Source organism: Oryx dammah, unplaced genomic scaffold, assembly GCF_014754425.2.
Source record: "Oryx dammah isolate SB20612 unplaced genomic scaffold, SCBI_Odam_1.1 HiC_scaffold_28, whole genome shotgun sequence".
In the NCBI taxonomy this organism is placed as follows: domain Eukaryota; kingdom Metazoa; phylum Chordata; class Mammalia; order Artiodactyla; family Bovidae; genus Oryx; species Oryx dammah.
The window spans coordinates 85100385-85117178 of record NW_024070212.1 but is presented as its reverse complement, the minus strand read 5'-3'; the positions used below and the strand labels follow the sequence as shown (position 1 = coordinate 85117178).

At 45.7% G+C, this 16794-nt stretch overlaps 1 long non-coding RNA gene across 1 annotated transcript; it reads left to right on the top strand.

Annotated features, from left to right (window-relative positions):
- The first annotated feature begins 2342 nt into the window (after positions 1-2342).
- On the top strand, positions 2343-4065 carry LOC120857092. Its single transcript, XR_005719574.1, has 2 exons — positions 2343-2575; positions 3322-4065. It is a non-coding gene; the product is annotated as an uncharacterized LOC120857092 (long non-coding RNA).
- The last annotated feature ends 12729 nt before the right edge of the window (positions 4066-16794 follow it).

Below are 16794 nucleotides of genomic sequence, written 5' to 3'. Positions count from 1 at the left end.
GGTATTTTTGCCTTCTTTGAGGCTTGGTTTTCTCCTCTGTTAAATGGAGATGATCTTCATGCTCAACATTTTCTCATCCATCCATTAAATTTTTGTTGAATGCCTGTTATGAGCCATACCATTCTTGGTGCTGAGGACACCGTCCCTGACCCTAAGGAGCTCACCATCCAGTGGGAGAGACTGTTAAATAGATACTTACAAGAGAGTGTAGTCAGGCTTAGTCCTGTTTGAGTGGACAAGGAGGGCTTCCTGGAGGAGGTGACATCTAGCTGAGAGCTGAAGGATAAATAGTATTTAACCATATAAAAGTAGGAAAGGAAGTGAGGAGCTGGGAAGGGCATTCCAGGAAGAAGGAATTGCATATGCAAAGGCCAGGAGATCAGTGGAAACAGCAGATGTGATAATGTGACTAGCTGAGTCTGCCTTTCCTCAGTGTGGACTCTAAAAAGGCAGTGGGAGACCACTGAGAGATTTTAAACAAGGAATTGGAATAACATAGTTCACTTTCACTTTCATGTATTGGAGAAGGAAATGGCAACCCACTCCAGTATTCTTGCCTGGAAAATCCCAGGGACGGGAGAGCAGGGTGGGCTGCCGTCTATGGGGTCGCACAGAGTCGGACACGACTGAAGCAACTTAGCAGTAGCAGTAGCAGTCACATTTGCACTGTAGAAAGAGCACTCGGGGTTGAACGCACATGTGTCAAGCTTTATTGTGGACACATAATCATTATTGGGATAAGCTGATTCTTTCCTCCTCCTTTCCCTGACCACAGAAGATGGCTCACAGGAGATGAAATCGCCCTGATGCGCATGCCTGGTGTAGGGTCTGGCACACAGCAGCCGTCCAGTTATAATCCCCCCTTTGAAAGAACAGTCCCTGAAAGCACGATCCCCAGCATGAAGTGCAGGTTGGGGCAAGAAGGCTGAGGGTGTGGCTGCTTGCATTTTCTGGCTGGTGTTCTGGTAGAGCCCACAGGATCTAGGTCAAAGGAAGTTCTCCAGACAGTTCAGTCTTAACCAGTCATCTGAGGTTTCAGGGAGGGCAGATGAAGGTCAGAATATCTCCCCTATTTCGGGAGACCTCTCCTCCCCAGGATCCTGGTCTTGAAAACTTACCAGACATGAGCCATCCTGTTAATGTGTCCAAGTCAGCTTCCTCATCTGTAAAATGGGTATGAAGTTACCTGCGCTGCTGACCACAGTGGGGGTGGAGGGTTGGTGGTTGTTGTGCAGACTGGAAGAAGTATGTGAACCACAAACAACAAAGTAATACAATAGATTCCACTCATTAATACCTACCATGGGCCAGACCTTGTTCTATGAAGCTGGTATTATCTTTATCCCTATTTTACAGATAAAGAAAGTGGAGTTATGCACTCCAGAAATTATGCAAATCATTCAGTGGCAGAAAGTAAGTGGCCGTAGCCAGAGACCTGATGTTTTAAACACAACACCCTAATATCATCAGCTGCTCCTTGAGCTCTCAGCATGGTGCAGGTACTCCAGAAATGAGTGCAGAGAGATGAAAGGAAGAAGGAAAAGAGCAGTGTTTGAAGCCTGAGAAACTTTTTTCTAAAGCTTCCTGACCCCACCTCTAACCAACTCCGGGTCTTCTCCCAGACAAGCTCCAGGAAATGGTTCTTTGCCCCATATTAAAATGATCTATTTGTTACCTGGCTGACTCACTAAGCTAGAACTGATGAGAGCAGGTTCTGTGTCTGGGTCATGGTGATCTCCCCAGGGCCTAGCACAGTGCCTGGCACTCAGTAAATATGTGTGAGTAAATTCTATTTGAAGGGTTTTTCCCCAAGCTTTCCTCTTGGCCAAGAGGTCTAAAACAGAGGAGCCAGGCATCTGAGAAAGTCCCCAAGAACCCTGGGCACATGAAGATGGAGGGCCAGTGGCCAGTGTCGGTGTGCCACCCCCAGGGCAAGCCTGACCCTGGACTCCCACACCCCCTCATTGCTGGATGGACCCAGGTGGCTGGGTGACTCATCCCATTCTGCTCACCTTTCCCTTGGGACCTGATGCTGGCCAGCCCTGCACAGAGCAAGGAGCCCAGGTGTCCCCTGAGGAACCCTAAGGGTTTGCTGGGTAGACCTCGGTGCACAAGCCGGTGTACTGTGCCTGGTGGCTTGAGTTGGGTCCACCTGACTGATGGCTCATCCACGAGTTGCTTGCGAACCAGAACGATCCTCAGGCACACTGAGCAACCGGCTTCCCTTTCTCGCCCGAGGCGGGAGCTGGGCCAGGGAAAGTGAAGAAACCTGTTCTGGGCCTCCGCTGGGGTGGGCGTGGGCGGGCCCCTGCCGGGAAAGGAGCCGCTGGACCAGTTTCCTTGGCTCCTGGACCGGATGCAGCCCCGTGACTAGGGCGGAGGCTGGAGAAATACGTGCCCTGGGCGCACCTGTGTGTCCTCTGGGCCAACACTGGCTTTGGCAATGATAAGACTAAGGGCTCTAGGTCAGCGGTCGCCGGGCGTGCGACTTCCGGCTGCTAAATTAGGCGAGCGGGCGCGGCAGCAGCGAGTCAGCTGATAGGCAGAACTGGAAGAGGCTTTGGACATCCTGTAGGTAGGTAAAGAAAAAGGAGGGAAGGGGCGGCGCCCAGAAACAGCTAGGTCATCGCACCACTGTCTGTAGTTGCAAACGCGCCTTTTGCGCTTTATCCTTGCCCCCTGCCCGGGGCAGCAAGGTTGGATGGAAGGAACCATGGACAGAACTGTATTGGAATCCAGTCCCATCTATCGGCTTTTGTGTTCTGGAGCAGTTAACTTCCCCTGCCTACCAGAGTACGGGATCCTGCTCAAAGCGTGGTGTGAGGAGTCATGAAACCGCATAGGAACAATGCCTAGCACCTGAGTAGTGGAGTCGCTCAGTCGTGTCCGACTCTTTGCGACCCCATGGACTATTGCCTACCAGACTCCTCTGTCTATGGGATTTTCCAGGCAAGGGTACTGGAGTGGGTTGGAGGGGATCTTCCCGACCCAGGGCTCGAACCTGGGTCTCCCGCATTGTAGACAGACGCTTTACCGTCTGAGGCACCATAAAATGGGGTTCCCTTTCTCTTTGTTTCAGACCCAGGTCTCACTCCCAGCCCGGAAGGGGCGCCCCAGAAGCCACCCTAGGACCGTAGGATCTGGGTGGCAGGAGTCCTGGTTTGATAATAACTCCAGAATCAATTTGGGCCTCTTTGACAAGTTATCAGATAGGGTGGGACGTGTGGGAGGACTCCGAAGGCTGCCTTTGGGTCCTGTTTCTGTGATCCTAGGAGGGCATTTCAGTGCATTCTTTGATTCGCGTTATTTATTTATTCACAGATTCCTATCAGGAGAACCGCTTTTTACTGCCTCCCCCGGCGACGTTCCCGGCCCGCCAACGTTTCTTTCGTCCATACAAGGCCAGCTTCCACCCGCTGCTTTTGTGTAAATAAAGCCTGGCCTTCTGCCTGCAGGTTGCAGCCGGAAGCCGGCCTGTGGGGGAAGGGTTCGGAACCGGTACGACCGCCTCAGCCGGGCCGGGAGAGGCCGGAGCCCGCCACGCTCAGCCGTCGCGCGGGGGCGGCACTCCGGGCCCCCAGAATGAGCCGAGCGGAGAAACCTAGCACGTGAAAGTCCCCACCCACCTGCACCCTCTTCCGTGGGTCACCCCGCGCGTGGCAGGCCCTTGCCAAGTATCATCCTGAATTCTCCCCGCGACCCTGAGAGTATCCTTCCCATTTTATAGACGAGAGACTGAGGCTCACCAAGTGTAAGTGGCTTGACCGAGGTGCCATAGGCGAAAAAAGTGGCAAACCGAGAAATTCTAACCGAGTATAGCTGGCTGCAAAACCCAGTCTTCTCCCACCCCACCGGTCACCAGCGAGACTGTAAAGGTCTTAAAGGAGAGGAAAAAAAAAAAAATACACGAATCAGATTAACAGATCGTAGGGAGTTAAAAGGGCCTTCCAGAGCTGCTGGTATTTCAAACAAGTGGACTCGAAGCACAGGATGAGTAACAAGACTACTTTTCCTCGGTGACCAATCATATTTTTTTTTAATTAAAAATATATTTATTAAAATAGATTACGATGGAGAAGAATATAATTTTCAAAATAATGATAGCTGAAAACAGAAGACTTAAATGTCAGGCTGTTTCCACCTCGCACACCTTTCGTTCGATTGCACACATTCTTGACATCAAGTACACAAACAGGCAAACTGAGGCCCGAAACCAGTCCCACTGAGAGCGAGAGGCTGAGTGGGAGGAGAACCGAGATTTCCGGGCTCTCGGCCTGGGGTGCTTTCAGCAGGGGGCGGGGGTCCTGTTTGTAAACAGGTGTCCTTGGACAGCCACTGCCGATTTTTGTCACTCCGCCAACTGAAGGGACGATTCTGAGTAATCGCGAGCAGTCAGCGCAGCTGGGGCTAAAAGCGAAAGGGACGCGCGCGCGACGGGCCCGGGAGGGCGAAGGGTAAAGCGCGCAGGCGGGGCCGCCGCCGGGGTTCCCGCGGGGCGAGCGTGCGGTAGGCGTCCTCCCGGACCGCTCTCGACGGCCCCGCCCCGCGCAGGCGCAGACGCTGCAGGCCCCGCCCCTGCTCCTAGCCTGGGGGACCCATCCCGGACCTGAGAATCCCGGACCTGAGAATCCCGGACCTGAGAATCCCGGACCTGAGAATCCCGGACCTGAGAATCCCGGTCCCAAACCCCTCCTCCCAACAGGGGCTAAAAGGTGCAGGGGGCGTTTGACCAGCCCGTCCAGCTTCAGGTCCTGGGGCCGGCGGCCCTGACCTTGCGCGTGGGAACAGTCAGGTTCTTAGGCTTGACCTTAAATCCGCCCCTGGTATTTGCTAACACTAAGGTCTTAAGAAAATTACCTAAACTCTCTCTCAGTTTCTGCATCTGTAAAATGGGAGTTAGCGAGTCTTACCTCATGTAATTGCTGTGAGAAGTAAATGTGTACCTAGCTGTAAAGGTCTAGAACATTAAAAAGAAAAAAACAAATGCTGTTTTACTGTTATTGCTAGGCGGGCCTGGGTGGGACTCTCAGGCCGATTCAGAATTGGATGACCTGGGCAGATGGACTTTCTAAGTTCCCCCACCTGGAAAAGAGAGCTTCATTACAATTGCCGTCACAGGGTGGGGATGAGGACAGACGGCCTCCCCAGCATCTGGCAAGACCACACGTGGTTATGTTTGCAACTCTTATTACTTGCCATCATTGTCTTAAGCATTTTACACTTATTAGTGCCTTTCATCCTGCACAATTACAGTATGACAGAGATATTACTATTTTCCATTTCACAAATAGGAAACTGAGACAGAGAGGTTAAATGATTATCTAAGGTCACTCAGCTACTAAGTAGGATTTGCACAGAGCGGCAAAATCTGGCTTCCTATTCCGTGTTCCTAACTCCTACCAGATGTAGGAGGCAGGGTCTGGGGATGCAGACAGAAATAATGATGGCACACAGCCATCTCCTCAACAAAGGGCAAGATCTCCTTTCTTAGTTTGCCAGCCTTCCTTGCATATTCTTAAGCATTGTAGGCACTTTATCATATTTTATATGTGCATTGTGTGCGCCTGGGGCAGGGAGGTATTTGACATTGTTAATTTCCCTCTTCCCCTATTTTTGTGGTCTAGCTACAAGTCTTTACTTGGAGGGTGGACATTAGATGTTTTAGGTGATAGAGAACTTAGTGTCTAGTAGGTGCTCCCGGTACCTGAGTTCCTCCTTCCCTGTACTTAGCGAACACACTAAGGCTTAGACCTTTAAATAATAATGATTGCTTCTGCCTCTGAAAATTACTGTCGGTGCTGTGGGGTTCCCAGAACTGAGGATGAACTTACTGTATTTATCACTTAATCATTTCCAAAACAGCTTATGACTACGACACCTTTAATCAAAGGTGCAGAATTCTCCCTCTCCAACCCTCCCTCTTTGGGGTGCCTGTGATAACTCTTGCTGTAAATGACTAAAGCTATTAAATATAGAATGTAGATCTTCCTGCGATGCAAGTGTAAGCTGTCGTTATATTCATTGCTTAAATGTTATGATCGTTTCAAGCTTGCCTTGTGCATATGAAGCCTTGAGCTAAATGTGGAAAGTAAGGGGGAAAAGTGCTTAACGATTGGAAATAAAAGCATGCAGTGGATAGGGTTCCAGAGTTAAAAAAAAAAAAAAAAAAAAGGCTTTAAATTTTAGAAGATTTGAATCCTGGTCTGGTTCCAGGCAGCATGCCCTAAATTCCCAGGCAGCATGCCCTAAATTCCCATCATCCAGCAATGCTGTATTCTGAGGGTTAAACCACCTTTAGACAATGCAATGAGCTGAACTGATGACAAAGCATTAAATTGTGAGTTTCTCCTTGAACATGAGATAGCTGTGGAGAGGGTTCAGCAAATGGTAGGCACTCAAGGGAAGCCTTTATGATTAGTGACTGGGACACAGAGAGACCACTGAATATTTTCCAGTCAACTGATTTTTATTGAATACCTACTCTGTGCTAGATGCTTATAAGTCCATTATTTCAAATTAATTGCAAAATGAACTTGTGAGGAAAACATCATGTTATAGAGGAAGAAATTGACACTCCAAAAAGTTCATTAACTTGCCTGTCTCACCAGGGAGTAAGTAGTATAATCTGAGTTGCAATTTGGATCTAATCCTAAATTCAGCAGCTAATTCACTGCACCTCTCTTCTTTTTCCCATATGCCTGGCTGTCAGTCATCTTAGACCTGGAGGCAAGAATCAGAGGGGATTTTAAGTTGCCCTCAACCAGGGTTTCTCTGCCTCTTTATGAAATCCAGGTCACTGTAGATAAATGCAAAAGCCTTTTCTGAATGAGTTTCAAATTAAAAATAAATATTATCATTCAAAACAAAGCAAAGGGACAGCATTTTCACATTTTCAGGTTTTTGTTTGTTCTCTTGCTTTGCAGCCATGCCCTGTGGCATCTGGGATCTTAGTTCCCCTACCAGAGATCAAACCTGTGCCCATACCCCCCTGCTTTGGAAGCACAGAGTCTTAAAACACTGAACCATCAGGGAAATCCCATCTTCAGTATTTTGTTTTTAAACCCAATAAGCCTCTTCAGAGCTTTGGGTTCTAGCTCCTCACCTCCACCCACCCCAGTGAGAGCTGCTCACTCCTCTCACCTCCTGGTCAATTCCTTCCTGGGAAGTAAAGCCCAGAGAGGAATGAATTGCTAGTGACATGGTCAGCACCTGAACTCAGGTCTGACTGGCTGGCTCCCTTCATGTGTGGTGTCTTTTGTTTAAACACCCTGCTTGCCTCTCTGTTAGGTATCTCACCATGCCTTAGCTCAGAGTCCACACTTGAAACTGACTTGATCACCTGGAGTTCCAGAGTGTGTTATCCTTCCAGGCCTCATCCTCTGCCTGGAATGCTCTCAACCCCTTCCCCGCACCTCCTGTTTGCCGGGTAAACACCTATGCATCAAGATGCAGCTGAAATGCAGCTTCCTTAGGAAGTTTTCTGTACTCCTACCTATATCCAAGTGAAGGGACTGATTTTTCTTTCCTGCCTGCCTGTGTAGAACCATCTCCTAGCATTTGTTATACTTACATCTTATTGACAAGTCTCTCCCTCTCAATCACTTATGACCTCCCTCTGCATCCTCCTACCACCACTCCCCAAATTGTGGTGATTGAGATGAACCAGGTTTTCGCATTTTTTTTCAGCAGCCTACCTGACATGTAGCAAACACTTGGTAAACGTGTGTGCAATAAATATATGCATATACACCCACATTGAATGTCACCATCAGATTATTTTTATAGCCTTAAATCTTCACCAAGGCTCTAAGCAATGAGGAAAAGCTGTCCTCTGTTGAAGCAATGGGGAGCCACTCCAGGTTTTTGAAGCAGAGAGCTCCTTGATCCACAGGTAACATAGAGACCTGCTCAGGTGATTGAAACTATCTCCCAGTTTCTAGGCCTCTACCTTTGTAGTATTTTCCTGGAAAGACTTTATAAATAAGAGGAAGAGAGTTTGGGGAAGAGAGTTTATTCTCATTCATTCTTTGTTTATTAAAAAAAAAAAATTGCCTGCTAACCCCCAGGTGCTGTTTTGGGCACTACTGATATAGCAGTGAGCACAGTAGACAAAATATCTCCCCTCATGTTATTTCCATTCTCCTTGGAAGAAAGACATAAATAAATAATAAATGTCTCAGTTCAGACTATGAAGAAAGAACAGGATCACAGAAGGTAGATGGAATGGAGGAAGGGCAGACTATTTTAGATGGGGGATCAAGAAAGGCTCTTTGAAGAAGTGGCATTTGCCAGGGCCTGGAATGCAGTGAGGGAGGAAGCTGGGTGAATATCTGGAGGAAGCATATTCTAGGCAGAGAAAGTAGCAAGTGCAAAGGCCCTAAGATGGGTGGGTGGTAGGGGGCAGGGCGGGTAGGTCGCAGTGGGTAGGTCCCAGGTTGTTTTCAATGGCAGCTGTTGGTGTCAGTTGCTAGTTTGGTAGGTGGGATAAAATCAACATGCAGTTTGTTCTGAGTTCAAGCCAGCTGTGGGTGGATGAATAAGAGAATGAATGAAGCATGGTCTATCAGCCAGAAAATTGGGCTGAATTCCTTCGTCAGATTTTTATAGCTTTCAGTCAACAACAAAATGAAGGCTTTGGAGCAAAGTATAAGAACAATATGATCTTTAAAATGAATTTAAATGACCAAAATAGAACAAAGTCAGAGTGAGTTTCTGAATGTAAAATAGATGGCATTTTAGTGTTATTCCTTAAAAAGCAATCTGCCAAACCCATCCCAACTTGAATGTACAAGTTGCTCCCACTGTAATTTTGGGGATAGCACTGAGATGCCACCTGCAGAGGGTACCTTCAGCTTGGTCCTGCTGGGGGACTGTGGAGTGTGGGTTACACTTCAGTTACCCCCACCCAAGGCTTAAGGAAGTACAGCACTTGACCGTCCTCCCAAGAATAGCACTGGCCGTTGAAGTCATACCAGACCACACTAGTGGTCTTCCTCACACCACCAGCAAAGAGGAATCCCACTGGAATCTGGTCAGAACAATGACACTATCTGGTATGATAAAGCAGAATGAAAAAAGGCTGAGCTGGACATTCTTTGGCCTTAGCTCTGCCTCATGCATGCAGTACTCATTATACTCTAATGCTTTTAGGACCCAAGACAGTTATAGGAGAACCAAAGACCTGCATTCCGAGGCACAGTTTGCAGCCCCCCGCTGTGCTTCCGCTCAGCCCTGAGGGTGGATAAATACACATTTTAATCCAAGAGGGCAGGGAAGCAATGTGAAGGCAGAGGGACCTGAATTCAGATTCTGTTTTCATTTTTGACTCTGTGGAGTGCTGTGTGACCTTCAGCACTTTACTTAACGTCTCTGAGCTTCAGTTTTCTCTTTTAGAATGCTTAATAATCCCCAGACCCAGACATTTCCAGCTCATGGTCTTGTTTCTTGGGGTCCCCAACTGTGTGTCTGTAATGTATCTGAAACAACAAAAATGATAATTTATGTTTTTCAGGAACTAAATGAATTCTGGCTGGACGGTACATAATTGATATTCTTGCATTGTAAGTCATTGTCTTTATATGTTTTGTTGCTTGTAATTACAGGATCTTGATCAAGAAATTTGAAATACATTGGCAGAGGAGTAGTGTTATACCTCCCTTTAGAACTGGAGGGAAACTTTAAAAAAGGGCGAGGGAAGGGGAAATAAACTCAGGTTCATTTCAGATGCACTTATGTTGTGGGTGGGGTCCACTTTTGGATCACTCTTTGCCTTCAAGTTGGCCAAGCAGACTTGAGTCTGTGAGAGTTGCCTTTTGACACCAAGATTTGGAGGTGGCAGTAATGGGGAATCTAAGAGCTATTGGAGGAGAGGGGACCTGAATGTCTAACACACTGGTGGGGCTTCTTAGGGACATGCCCACTCCCGAGTGATTGGCAAGCCTGCTAAGTTTGGTGCTGAATGAGTAAGTGGATGATTTGTTCCATGTCGTGTGATAGCAAGCGCCTGCTTTCTAGTCCCAGTTCCACTTCTTGGGGAAGTCCCCTGCCCTCTCTGGATTCTGTTTCTTTCACCATACACTGGGGAGCATCAGACTTGCCCATCCTACCTTCTGGGGTTGTTTCAAGAATCAGATGCTATACAAAGGAACCTGTCCATTACCTGTGATAATGCATGGAGCAAGTTGGATGAAGGAATCATAGGCTCTCTGCAACCACTTAGTATGAGCTCAGGAAACTCTTATAACTTTACTAAGCCTCCGTATTTTTTTTTCATCTGCAAAATGGAGATAATACCCACCCATCCTTTCAAATTCATAGGGATCCAATGAGACAGTGGATGAGAAGACATCTTATAAATTGTAAAGTGCTGAAAGAAAAATGAGGAATTATCGTTTTCCTCTTCCTCATCCCCTTTGCCAGTATTATATCCCCTGGTCCCTAAGAGGACCTGCAGGGTGGATGTGTTCACACCATCCTCATCAGGCTGCTGCTGTGCCTGGAGCCCCAGCTTCCAAGTCAGAGTGGCTTCTGCTCAGTCCCCCACTCCACCGACTACTAGCTGCTGTGTGACCCTGGGTGAGTAACTTAACTTCTCTGAGCACTTCTGAAAACTCAAGACAATGAGACCTACCTCAGCGCTGTTTGTGATAGAACCCAAGCAGGAGAGCATGTGCTTATATCCAGAAGAGCATCTGTTTTAAGTTCAATCCCTGCTGATTATTTCTTTTGCTAAGCCCTCCTCCCCCACTTGGATCTTCAGACTTAAATCCACAACGAGGTGGCCATCGTAGGGGGGTTTAGTCTAGTTTATTCCTGAAGCTACTTGTCACGTGCTAAGCTGAATCACAGTGAGTTGCTGAGTCTTTTTCTCCATTAGACTGTGAACTTCTAAGAAGGACACGTGTGGCTTGCAGCTGTAGCCCCTGGTATAGGGTAGCCATGGTGGTCTAGGCACAGGAGAAAGAATACAGACGCTGGGTACACAGATCTGGGTTTGAATTTCTCTCCACTGCTTCCTTGTGGTTGGACCCTGGACAAATCATTGTACTATGCTGAGATTTGGTTTCTTCATATGACCCTAACCAAATAGTGGTGCCCATATACCGGGGTTGTTGGGAAGCTGGCTATAATGCATGTAAAATGGCTTGTGTGGTACCTGGCACGTCCTTGGCTTTAGTGAGTAACTCTTGACTGAAAAACTCTGCCCAGTCTTGCATTCTGTCCCTGATGCACCTCCTTTTCCTGGACAGAAGGCACTGGAGCATGATCACAGGAGTGGCACAGGAAGGGGTATGCCACTTGCCACGTACCCTTTGGCCCAGAGAGGAAGAGTATTTTATTAAATATTTCTGACATTGTTTAGAATTGCCTGCACATGGTGACAATTAAAACAAGACTGACGTTTATTATGTGTACTTTTTAACGTTTGCTGCAGATAACATCCCCCTTATTACCTGCCTCCAGAGTGGACTGCTCCTATTCACCATCTTTGCTTCATCACTGGCTCTCAAAATTGAGAGAGTTGTGGTATGGGATGGGGGGGTGTTGTTGGTTGGGGAGAAGATGTGCTATTATTACAAAGCAGTACAGTGACTGTCTGTAGAGGTGGGTCCATGGCTCTGTAGGAGCACTGAGGTCAAAGCCAGCCACCCACCCTGGTTTTGGGGCCTAGATTTGGCAGGCAAAGCTCACAGAGGAGGAGTCTTTCAGCTGGACCTGTAGGAAGAGCAGGGCCATGCCAAACAGGGAAGAGGAGGCAGGGCTGTCGGGTGGGGTGTAAGTGAGAGCGCCTGCCAGGCACAGAGTTTTCACATTGCATGCAATATTCTGGGAACCTCACGTAGGAGGGTTTGGTTGGGGCAGATCCAACAGGACATATTACTTGTCCAACAGGACATATTTAAAAATCTCCCAGGGAATGTTCTTTAAATTCCCATTTTCTTACAGGTTCTGGAGAAGATTCTAGCCTACTGCTCTCTTGTTCTCTGAGTGCAGAGCTCGGTGGAACCCTGCCTTGGCCCACAGCCATTAGAATATTTCTCAGGGAAAGCCCTTGGACCAAGAAGTCTGTTTTCTCTTTTCTTTGGAAACTATGGTGCTCTTTACAAAAACAAAGGCATTTGGATTCTATTCAGGAAAAATGTAATCTACAAACAAATAGACTTGGAAAATCTGTGCCTCACCCTGAGTGCCTGGGTCAGGCACAGGAGAGCCACACCCTTCTGCTGCTTTCTAACTGGAGGCCACCTCCTTTGTCCTCTTCTGTATGTTGTCTCTGACCATCTGGAGGGCAGCACCTCCTTTCCATGCTTCTTCCTTCCCTGCTGTTCAGGGCCCCTGTCTTGCTCTGCCTGGAATGTTCTTCCCCTCCCTGTCTACAAGCCACTAATCTTCCTTTGAGACCCCACTTCGGCATTTTGTCCGCAGTTCTGATTTCCTTCAGATAGCTCGTTTCTCCTCTATAGTGTTGCTCTGGATAATTTAAAATATTAAATGTTCTTCTTCTTTTTCCAAATAACAATCCATGATCTTATTTTTAAAAACTATAATCATTATAATGGTTGCCAACTTAAAGTTTTGCTGTGTGCCAAGCAATATGGTACATAATGTTACTCACCTCAGATGCAAAGTCCTTAGGACAGAAATTGACACATAGTAAGTTCTCAGCGGATGTTTCTTATTATCTTAATTCTCTCATGGCACTTGTAACAAATACAGTTTGTCATTGTGGTGCTCAGGTTACTGGTCTGTGAGCTTCTTGAAGGTAGAAACTTTGTCTTCTTTCTCTGATGTCTCCAAGCTTGTGGCTATGGGAAGGGTATTTGGTAATTGAACTTTTAGCCTTTGAAACTGATGACTCTGTAGAGATATATTCCACAAATTCCCAAATCAATAGAGTAGCTCTAGCCTAAAGAATTTACGATGGAGAATCAGAAAATCTGGGCTTAATTGTGTTCCATCTACCCACTAACGTTGTGACCTTGGATAAATTAACCAACCTTTTGTGAGTCCCAAACATCTATTTTCCATAAAGGGGTTAATAGTCCCTAGCTTGCCTTACCCACAGGTTTGTCTTGAGCACCAGAGGAGCTAACACATGGGAGAGTTTTGTGAATTGTCAAGTATTTTATTATGTGACACATGATTGTTAGAATCACTTTGTTCTTTATTGCTGTCACCTTCAGAGTTGACAGAACATGAATCCACAGGTAACTCTAGTTGGACCAAGACCAACATGCCATTTGGGTTTTCATATAGTCTAAAAATGTTCTTGATGTTTGAGACAGCACGGTTTCTTTTCAAAGCATGTGTCTAAGACATTAGTATCAACCTTTCTAAAGATTTTTAAATGGTGCTTAATTTTTACCACTAGACTGCTTTAAAATCTATGACCCTAAATGTCAATTATGTTCCCTCTCAGGAAATTCTGAGAGAATTGTAATCAAACAATGTAGTATTTATTGGAGCTTGATGCTAGGGAGTATAAGGAGAAATGAAAAGATGTAAAAGACATGGCTTTACCCTCAAGGAGCTTACCACCTCATTTGGGAGCTTGGGCTGAGTTACAGACTTGTGGGCAAAGTATGTCATCTGAGAAAGAAGAGATTCCCCTATATTGAGGTGGTTTGTGAAGACTTCAGGGAGAAACTGGGCCTTGTGCTACACTTAAAGGAGGGCTAAGGTTTAGACTGCAACCTTGGGAAATAATTCATAAGTCAACACTAGGGCCATAGACTAGTGGTGCTAACACGTTCTTTCAGCAAGATTGTTAACTTCTTTAGTTCCTGGTGGATTTGGAGGAAGATACGAGAACATTCTAGAAATGTATTCACTGACAAATGCCTGAATCCCAGAAAGCAGGTAATATTTTGTGCCTGAAGCTTTCATGATGAGGAAATATAAAATTTCTTCTTAAAAAAATATTTTTTCAGTCACGATGTACGTGTCTAAAGTCAGAGAAACAGCTGGTTACCAAAAATTGTAACACTCTAGTTCCAGCATAGTAATAACAATGAATGCTCCTGGATCAGTAAAGCCAATACACACTGCTAAGGATTGGATAATATTAATAATAACTCAAAGAGGAAATTTAAAAAAATACACAATTGTAACAACTTAGAGAAAAAGAAAATGAGAACACTAGGTCCAGGGCTTCCCTGGTGGCCCAGTGGTGAAGAACGCTCTTTGCAGTGCAGGGGACACTGGTTCAATTCCTGGTCTGGGAAGATCCCACATGCTGCAGAGCAACTAAGCCTCTGTGCTGTAACTACTGAGCATACGCCCTGCAACTACTGAAACCCACGCACCTAGAGCCTGTTCTCTGCAGCAAGAGAAGCCGTGGCAATGAGGAGCCCATGCACTGCAACAAAGAGGGGTTTCTGTTCACCACAACCAGAGAAAGCCTGTGTGCAGCAATGAAGACCCATACAGCCAAAAAGTAAAATAAATAAATCTTTAGAACACTAACTCGAAATATGTACATAATGCAACCAAAGCCATAGACAGAGGTAAACTCATAGCCTTCATGCTTTCACTTAAAAATAAGAATACATGAAAATAAAGCAACTAAGTGTCTAAGAATTTAGAATATGGGCAGCACAAGAAAACCAAAAAAAAAAAAAAAAAAGGCAGTACAAAAAAATGAGGATAACGAATGAATTAGAAAATCAGCAAAATAGTAGAGTTCATTAATAAATTCATGAGCTGATTCATTGTTGGGGAGGGAGGAGTAAAATAAACAAACCTATAGAAAATCTACTTAAGAAAAAAAAGAAAAAATAGTTGATATCTGAAAAGTTTCAACAATTTGTAAAACACCTCCCCATTCCTTATTAATCTTGGTTCCTAAATTAATCCTATATGTTATATATTTGTATCTCTACCTTGCTAGTGATCAAACTAAGGATAAAAGAAATGAGACTACTTTTTAGGGTCACGCAACTAGTGAATGGTAAAACTATGATTTGAACCCAGCTCTTCTAACCTTGATGAATATTCTTTCAGTAATCTCATAGCATGCTCTTGGGATAACTTTAAGAGAGAAAGAGTGAAACATTTCATTTGTGTGTATTAGTTTTCTATAGCTGCTGTCATAAATTATCACAAACCACATGACTTAGAACAACAGAAATTTATTCAGTCAGAGTTCTGGAGGCTAGCAGCCTGAAATCAAGGTGTCAGCAGGGCCATGCTCTTCTTTCTTAAGACCGTAATGGAAATCATTCTCTCTCTTCCTAGTTTCCGGTGGTTGCTGACGGCCTTTGGTGTTTCTTGCGCTCTGATCTTTGCCTGCGTCTCACATGGCCTTCTCCATGTGTTTCCTCATGTTGTCTTCCCTCTATGTATGTGTCTCCTTTGTTTTAAGCTATAGGGTTTTGCTTTTCAAATTGACAACATTTTTTTTTTAGTATGATCTCATCTTAATTGTTTAATTGCGTCTGCAATGACTCTATTTCCAAACAAAGTCACATTCTGAGGTCCTAGGTAGATAGGAATTTTGGAAGAACACTGTGCAACTCAGGGCAATGCAGTTAGTTTTTATGATTATAGTTTAAAAAATCTTTATTGTGTCCCATCCACATAATGAATCTATGCATGCAGCCAGCCAGCCAGCCAGCCAGTGATCATTTACTGCATGTGTGCCTGTGTGCTCAGCTGTTAAGTTACGTCTGACTCTTTGCAACCCCATGGACAGTAGTCCACCAGGTTCCTCTGTCCATGGACTTCTCCAGGCAAGAATACTGAAGTGGGTTACCATTTCGTTCTCCAGGGGATCTTCTTGAACCAGGAATCGAACCCATGTCTTTTGCATTGGCAGGCAGATTCTTTACCACTGAGCCAGCTGGGAAGCCCAATCATTTACTGAGTGAGTACTTAAAATGTGCCAGGTACCTGATTACATGGCCCACACACATAAAGAAAAAGACACTTAAATCTTTAGGTGGTATTATTACGTTTTGCTAAGCTAGGAATATTCATTGAAAGGACTGATGCTAAAGCTGAAGCTCCAATACTTTTGGCCAGCTGATGAGAAGAACTAATTCATTGGAAAAGACCCTGATGCTGGGAAAGATTGAAGGCAGGAGGAGAAGGGGATGACAGAGGATGAGATGGTTTGATGGCATCACCGACTCAGTGATATGAGTTTGAGCAAGCTCTGGGAGATGGTGGAGGATAGGGAAGCCTGTCATGCTGCAGTCCATGGGGTGCAAAGAGTTGGACCTGACTGAGTGACTGAACTGAAGCTAGGGACAGATGTGAATGGTAGTCCTACTAGTCAGACCAATTAGAGTAACCATTCATATGTGCTTTAAGAGGGAGGTAAAGTGGGGAAGTTTCAGAGGATGGTGACCTGGACCCTAAAATAATATTAGTCTGGTCACACTGATCAGTGTGGCCACTATTAGAATGCCTAAGAACATCTCAGGTGTGTTTATGTGGGATGGGATGGGATGGGATGGGGTGAGAAGTAAGGGCATGGGAATGCGTTTCTAATACTTGAAGGGCTGCTAGCTAGGAGTCTGGGTCTCTTCACTGGGTCTCTGGCTCAAAGGGCCAAAGCCAATCGGTGGAAGCTACAGAGATTTGTATTTCAAATCAGTTTACAATTAAAACTAGGATTGTCTAAAGCCGACTAAGAGTGGGTGACGCTTGTACGTGCATATGGGAGATTTTTAAAATCTATTTTTTAATTGGAGGAAAATTGCTTTACAGGGTTGTGTTGGTTTCTGCTGTGTAACAGTGCAAATTGGTTATAATTATACATGTATCCCCTCCCTCTTGAGTCTCCCTCCT